This window comes from Momordica charantia (genome assembly GCF_013281855.1).
Source record: "Momordica charantia cultivar OHB3-1 chromosome 4 unlocalized genomic scaffold, Mcharantia_2.0 BLBB01000004.1, whole genome shotgun sequence".
Classification (NCBI taxonomy): domain Eukaryota; kingdom Viridiplantae; phylum Streptophyta; class Magnoliopsida; order Cucurbitales; family Cucurbitaceae; genus Momordica; species Momordica charantia.
This window is the reverse complement of record NW_028275162.1, coordinates 16236532-16244508: the sequence shown is the minus strand read 5'-3', so window position 1 is coordinate 16244508 and position 7977 is coordinate 16236532.

Genomic DNA, 7977 nt, shown 5'->3' with positions numbered 1-7977 from the left:
TTGATTGCCTTGCTATCGTTTTACTCTTTATGTCGTGACTGTGAGCATGATTTTTTGTGCTAGTTAGGAAGTGCTACTTACGGAGTACCTTATGTACTCACCCCCCTTTTTACCGTTATATGTTTTCAGGTGTGAACAGGGTCGACCGCGGCGATGACGTGGAGAGGGCTTGACCGAGGAAGGATCACTAGCTTAGTTAGTGAGGATAGAGGGAAGGGTCGTTGGGTACGAGTAGCATTGAGATTTATGTTATTGCTAGGTGTGAACCGCGGAGGAAATTTTGTATTCTTTAGAACTACTTTATTTGTTATGGATGTTGCTGGTAAACGCGTCACTGTCGTCGTTGGAGTTTAGGTGTACGGTTGTTTTAATTATTTATGAATTTTTGCCACTGAGGCAGATTTGAGATGTTTCTGTTTTTTTTAAATTGCCTACGGAGGGCGAAGTCCTGACGGTTTGTGACATTTGTATTTCTGACAGAACGTATAGGAGTCGAAGCTTTATTTCGTTTAAATTATTTTTTTTCCCAGGGAGTTGTTTATCGCGTGTTTAGAGTTAAGGCTAGCCGGTGAATTATTTAGCGTTGCCTAGGATGATATATAAAATCCTGGGGAATTATAGGAGTTAAGGTTTTTGGTTTTTAAAACAAGGTTAAAGAAATTGTATTAAAAACAAAAGGAAAAAAAGGGAAAAGAAAAGGAAACCCCTAAACCTTGCATCTCTTTCCGCTCCCCCCTCCTTGTTGCCCTAGCCAGCCTCTCCCTTCTCAAAACTTGATCCAGCCGCCCCCCACCCCATTTCGTGATTCCGGCAGCCTCTAGCGGCGCACAAGTAGTGACCTCCATCCACGATAGCGCCTTCGTTTAGTTTTGGTGACCCGATACATTCTACATGCCTTTGAGCAGGGACAACGGCGATTCCGACCTCCCTCCGACGACCCATAGCGGTGCAACACCCCCGAGGACGTTTCAGCAGCTACTTACGAAAGTTTTCGACGTCTGAGTGACGACAGTGGCGCGCTTCCGACGACCCACGGAAGTTTCCGACAGCTAGAAGGTCAACCTTCTAGCTGCGTGACCCTGGCGTCCCTACGCTCCCCACGACGGCGACATCTTGGCAGTTGGTAACAACAACGTCGCTCCAGTAGCAACGCGGCTTTCCAATTTCAGATCAGTGTGTGGCCCCTCCAATGGTTTTCGGATAGTAGCAGCGGCAGTGTCTCAGATTCATGAAGCCAGCGAGTTCATGACGTTTTTCATCGTTTCGGTGACGTTTGGTCGTGACCCACACCTTGTACGAAGCCAATTAGCGATATCCACCCCTTTTGGCATTGAATTGTTGTGATCCATCGCTTTTCGGCATCAGACCAGCAAGTTCAAGCATTTTTTAACTATGTTTTGAAGTACCGGGCTCATTCGTCTTTGACCCACTTTCGGACCTTGAGTAAGTAGTTTCTTACTTGAGGGGATTGTTTGTTGTGTGTTGCTTTGATCGGAATGTGTGCTTGTGTGCTTATGTGCAAGGTTTTAAAAGGCTTGAGGTAGGTTTGAGGCGGGCTTGAGGCTTTTTCCCAAGGAGAGGCAAGGCGTAAGCCTTGAGGCGGTATGAGGTGTAAGCCTCATTTTAAATGGAAAGATAAAAAGAATAAAATTCATAAAAGATAAAACATTAAATTTTGTATTCCTAATATTATAAAGTTCCTATAAAAACATAAAATACACGTAATAATGACAGAAAAATCTTGATAGTCTATCCAACTTTTTTGAGATAAAAATCTAAAGTTCGTCCACGACATCATTATCACTATCACTAATAGGATCTTCCATAGAGTCATCGTCATATCTAATTGCTCCATCCTCATTTTCATTGTCACTTTCAATATCCACCCATTCCTCTTCATCCAATGTCATCGGCATTTTCCCTTTATCTATTTACGAAATAAATTTTGTAAATTTAAAAGTTAGAACCTAAGTTGATATATAACTTATAACATTAAAATTTAAAATTAAAATAATTTCCCATAAGTCACACACCTTTACTTCTAGATTTTGGTTGTTTTGTCTTATCACTAACGTCTCTCTGTTGAGTACTACTTCCTTCTCCAAGCTCAAAAATATTCAAATCATCTAGTACCAATGGATCTTCTTCCTCTTTGAGAGCCTTTCGCTTCAAGTGGTTATCCTTGAATCTTTTATTGTACATGATATAAACTAAGTTATTTAACTTAGTTGTACTCGAACGATTCCTTCTCTTTGTATGCACCTATCAATATGAGACATAGTTTATCACTAAATTTGCACCAAAGTCTTAAACAATTGATTGCAAGTTAAAAAGGAAAATTTTCTATAAACCTGATTAAATGTACTCCAATTACGCTCGCAACCAGATGCTGAACAAGTAAGACTCAAAACTTTGATGGCAAATTTAGCTAGGTTTGGTGTGCCATCACCAAATTGAGTCCACCAATCAACTACATTGTCGAATATCATATCAAGTTAGGAAACCAAAAATAAAAGAAATAATAGGTTATATTTCATCTTCACAATGCTTACCTGGAGACCGCTTTTTGGAAGATGCTATTGCCTGTTGGAAGCCAAAAAATCCTTCCCTCCTTCGAAATGAATCAATCTGAAGATCAGCTTTTACTCTTTCAGCTTCATCGACAATCATTTTGTCCATACATGTATATAAACCCAACTTGATCTCTGGATGAGTGGAAAAATTATAATCATATTGGAAATGTGGATTCAAGAAATATGCTGCGGCATGTAAATGTCGGTGAAGTTGAAATTCTCACTTTTCATCAATAATGTTCCATATGTCTTTGTAGCTTACTTCCTCCCCTCCAAGATTTTTGGCAATCTCCTCCTTTGCTGAATCCATAGCACCATATATAAATCCCATTGCAGACATCTTTTCAGAATCAACCATTCTCAAAACCCCCACTAAAGGTTTAGTTGTCTTAATTGCATATACCACAGCCGGCCAAAAATGTTTGTCACTTGAAACTATTCTCTTAACTTCCTTCCCTTCTAGCTTTTTTGCCCAAACACTATCCTGCCATTGCTTAGAACTAAACATTGCTTGTAATGGTTGTTTATATTGGCAAATGCTTTGTAATGTCAAATAAGCAGTAGCAAATCTGGTGGTGGTTGGACGAACAAGCTCTCTCTTCGTAAAAGACCTCATCAATGCTAACATCCATCCATGATTATAGATAAAGTTGCTTACTTTTTTTTGCTTTTATCAAGGCATTCTTATGTTGAGGCAGTTCACGAAGTTTCTCAAGCATCAAATCGAGACAATGGGCAGCACATGGAGTCCAATACAAATGCTTTTGTTTTTCTATCAACTTTTTCTTCTCGACTTGTAGTTTGATGCATTGTCTATCACAACTTGAATTACAAGATTCTCTCCAATTTCATCTACTAGGTCATCCAGAAGCTGAAATAACATATTTGCATCCTTTACAGCATCTGAAGCGTCAATAGATTTCAAAAAAATACCGTTCCACATGGTGAGTTTACAAGAAAGTTAATCAAACTTCTTCCTCTCATATCCTTCCAACCATCAGATAAGATCGACACTCCAGCGTTTACCCATGTCTTGCGTATGTCATTCATAATATTTCGTGTAGTCTTCATCTCCTCTTTCAAAATCCATGAACTCAGTTCATACATACTTGTGGTTTCAAACCTCGACCAAAAAAACCAATGGATCGACACATATTTACAAAAGAAGGACTTCTAGCCACGTTAAATGAAATATCGTTTTAAAAAAAAAACCTCCCAATGTCCATACACACAGAATTACGAGCCTCCTTCGCATTTGTAGGAGTGACTTGGTTTTGAACCTTATTTCCACCATTGGCATCAACATCACCAACATTAGTCGCCATGAATCGATCCATTGGTCCTCGAATTCCTCTCGAAGAAATATCACAACTACTTGAAGTTGCACCATGATAATATGCACCTCCATCAATCATTTCTTAAAATTCCTTCTGACTAGTCATCTTAGTCATTTCTCCTTTTTCGAGATAATCTTGAATCTCTTGTTTAACCTCGTCAGGAACTTTATTACATGGTGCAACATTTTTATGTGTTCCTCCAAAATGATCTTTCATTCTTTTAACGCCTCCTTTAATAACTTTGTTACAAAATTTGCATTTCATATAAACATAACATTTTCCTATTGCACCTTCTTGCACCTTGATACCATACTTCCATGCTCGATCTTTTCTAGCCCCTTTATTTGTTTTTTTAATATTTCCAACCATCTAAATAACAGGAACGAGGAAAGTATTAGTAAAATAGAAAAGGGAAAAAAACAGAATAAAAAAACCGAAAAGAAAAAGAAATAAACAAAAAAAATGGAAAAAGAATTCAAAACGGTAGTAAGTAACAAATAAACAAAAGAAAAGATCAAATAAAATAAAACAAAAATGAAAACATTGATAAAGGAGAGAAAAAAAACACAATTGAAATAAACAAAGTTAAAATAGCAATAAAATAGGATTGATAAATAAAAGAAAACTTCAAAAGTAAAAATAAAAAGGATAGTTAAACGAAAGAAAAAAAGAAGAAAAAAACAAATTTGAAAGTTGAACCTGGCAACCAAATCAAGTTATAAAAGATTTAAAAAAAAAAATAACAAAAACGTGAACATGGAGAGGAAAAGAGAGAATAAAGAAAAAGTCGTACTTTTCTGCTATAGCCCCACCACCACCGCTTGATTCCTATCATCGCATGAAAGTTGAAATTCTGAATTGCTTCTATTGTCTGTTAGTGCTTCTTTGGTTGGGTTTTATTTTTTTTTTTCAATTCCTTTCCAAATCTTCCACGACTTTTCGTTTCCAAATGGTAATAATAATATTATATTAAAATCTTCCTAGATCTTTGAGATTCCAAGGCAAATAAATAGTTGCCTTTTCAGTTTTAGTCTTCTACGGTGATCGAGGATGCTATTAAAATCTCATCACCACAAAGCCCAGTCAAAATAAAATTGATGCAGTCAAAATAAAAGGCTTAGCCTGTCAAGCCTTTAAGGCGTACGAACAGAGGCTTACGCCTCTCTCATGAAAGGCGTAAGCCTCTTTTTATTTACATTAGGCGTAGGTATCGAGGCCCTTTTTTTTCCGCCTCGCCTGAAGGCGCACCCCTCGTTCGCCTTTTGAAACATTGCCTATGTGTGTTGTTGTATGATTGCTTGTGGTTGGTACTACTTAAACATATTGTTGTTGTTATATTGTGAGTTGGTTCTGTTCTGATTATTATGAAAATTTGCTTGAGTGTTGGATGTATTTCTTGATGTATGTTGGTTACGTCTCTTTTGTTAAATATTTACACTAAGATTTGTGGAAGCATGCTCAATTATTTGTGAGATAAATAACCACATCTATACGAAGTCGGTTTTGGTGGTAATGAGTCATTCGAACCCTTTTAGAATTGATTTCGAAGGCTAAATAGTGTACGTAACTTGCTGTATTTTTCTATTCTAGTGCTTAGGTGTGAGGTCGACGCAAAACTTAAGGGCGCGGTTGTGAGTAAGTAGACAAGGGGCGTGTGCGTGCGTTAATGTATGCCAAATGGTCTCTAATGTGCTGATTTTGTGGCGTTTAATGCTAATTTTGTTACGTCACTGTGCTAAATAATTCTCGTTGTGTTAGTCGACATACTTGAAGTAGTGTTGGATATTTGTCAATGAGAATGGTGAGATTTCTGCTTTGCTAAACTGTTGAGTGTTGCTGTGGTAATGTTTGTTGCCTGGATATGCATGAATTGTTCGGCGTGTTTTGTGAGTTATTATACTTAGTAATGCTTGTTAAATAATGATGTTGGATACTAAGCATGATTTGGGTTATTATCTCATTATTAGAAAGTTGTCTATGTTGTGGAAGCATGCTGAATTGTATTTGTGAGTTGAAAGATGCAGGGGTAGTGGTTTAAGAAAGTATATAGTAAGACTCTAGTGAGAGTTGGATTCTTGGAGGGAATGAATGAGTGAGTGTCAAGGCCTCGGATATAAATGGTCAGGGACTGATACGTCACTAATTGAGTATTGAGGCCTCGGGTATAAATGGTCGGGGGTCGATACGAGGAGTCCTTTGGAAGGAAGACTATTGGGGCCTTGGGTAAAAATGGTCAAGGGCCAATAGATGGTGAAGTCATTGGGGCCTCGGGTATAAATGGTCGAGGGCCGATGCAGCAGTGTCGGGCTCTGGGTATAAATGGTCAGGGGCTGACTCTACTCGAAGGAGTTAACTGTGGAAGGCTAGGATAGCCGTGATAAGCGTAGAAGTACTTGAGATGTTAGGAGGACTAGAGGTTGGTAGTTAATGTGTTCCTGACTGTGGTTGTCACCGGATTTTAAAGAATGTGTCTATGTCTGAATGCATAATATGTTGAAAAGCATGACTATGAATGTTTCGTGATTTAGTTGAGCATGATGTGTATGTGTTGTTGGTGAGGGCTACTTACGGAGTATATTTTATATACTCACCCCCCCCCCCCCTCTACAATTATTGTTTCAGGTGAAGGACTCGTTGGCGACCATGGTGATGAGACGGAGGAGACATGACGAGCGAGGACCATAGGCTGCTAGTCACTCTTGCTTAGCTTAAGTTATTAATTAAGACCTTATGTTATGGTCAATGAACTATTTGTTGGTATTTAATTAATTGGGAGGTTCCCACTTGTTGTTAAATTTATTTCGGGATAGGTGCCTATTTTAGTTTTCTTCCATTCATTGAGTTTTGCCTAGTTTGAATAATAAAATTTGCCTCGTGAGGTTGTCCACGAATGTTTTTGATTGATATTCTATGAATTTGATTTACTGTTGAATTGATGAGAAGTAGAACTTGATGTTATATAATTGTTGCATAGGGAGATGACATGACGTGTTTGGGGTTAAGTTTAATCAGTTGGGTAGTTAACGTGACCTAGAAGTGTGGGGGAAATTCTGGGTCGTTACAGTTCATTAGTGATTTAATTTTGTAATTATTATTACACTCATGCAACTTTATGAATATTTTTCTTAAGTGGTTTGTCATCATAAAAAAGGGGAGATTGTTAGCATACGAGCTTCAATCACACAAAATATTTGGATGATAACAAACTTTATTTACTGATGGTTTTAATGTTTCAAAGTGTCCATAACGTAAAGCTTATAAAGACGAATCAAACGCATATTGAATCACTCAAATCAGAGTTCGAACGAATAAGTTATGGTCAAAACATGAACAAGTGGACCAATCCTACGTGGCAGGTGACATGGACAACTGGACTACTCAGAAGTTGACACGTGGCATCAAGAGGTCATATCTTTGCTGATGTGGCATCCAACAATCAAGTGAATGAGAGGACGACATGTGGCGTATTCAAATTTGAAGAATCTAATCATTCCCACAAATTTCTCTCAATCCAAAAATTCTCTTCAATCTCCATAATTCTTTTTCAATCCTCAAAATTTCTACCATTCTGCAAAATCCTATTTATTTCATTTCCTTACTTCACCTCTTAATCTACACTGTTCATCATTTGTTGCCTTAAATCCAACGACCAAATTTCATCAACGAAATTCTATTTAGAGCCACCAATAATTCACCTTCCGTCACACACTAATTATCAAAGCAAACATCTTTCTCTCTTTAAATTATTTTGCTCTCAAGTTTTCATTCTCTCCACACAAAAAGTTGTCAATATTTTTTTTTGTGAGAGATGTTATAGTTTAGCTTTTTAGCTATTGCTTTAATGCGAAATTTATACATCTACCTCGGTGAGGTACTTTCTTGTACTGTTTATTTCCATACAATTTGAGTTTTTGTATTAAGGTGTGTGTACACCTTGGGTTATGAGAAAACATAATTGGTTAGATCTTGAACAAGTCAAAAGAATCGTGGGGTTCTCACCAGCAAGAGAGCCATTGCAGTAAAATACCAAAGAATGAGTCTTGGGGAGTGGAGTGGGGATTTCCGAA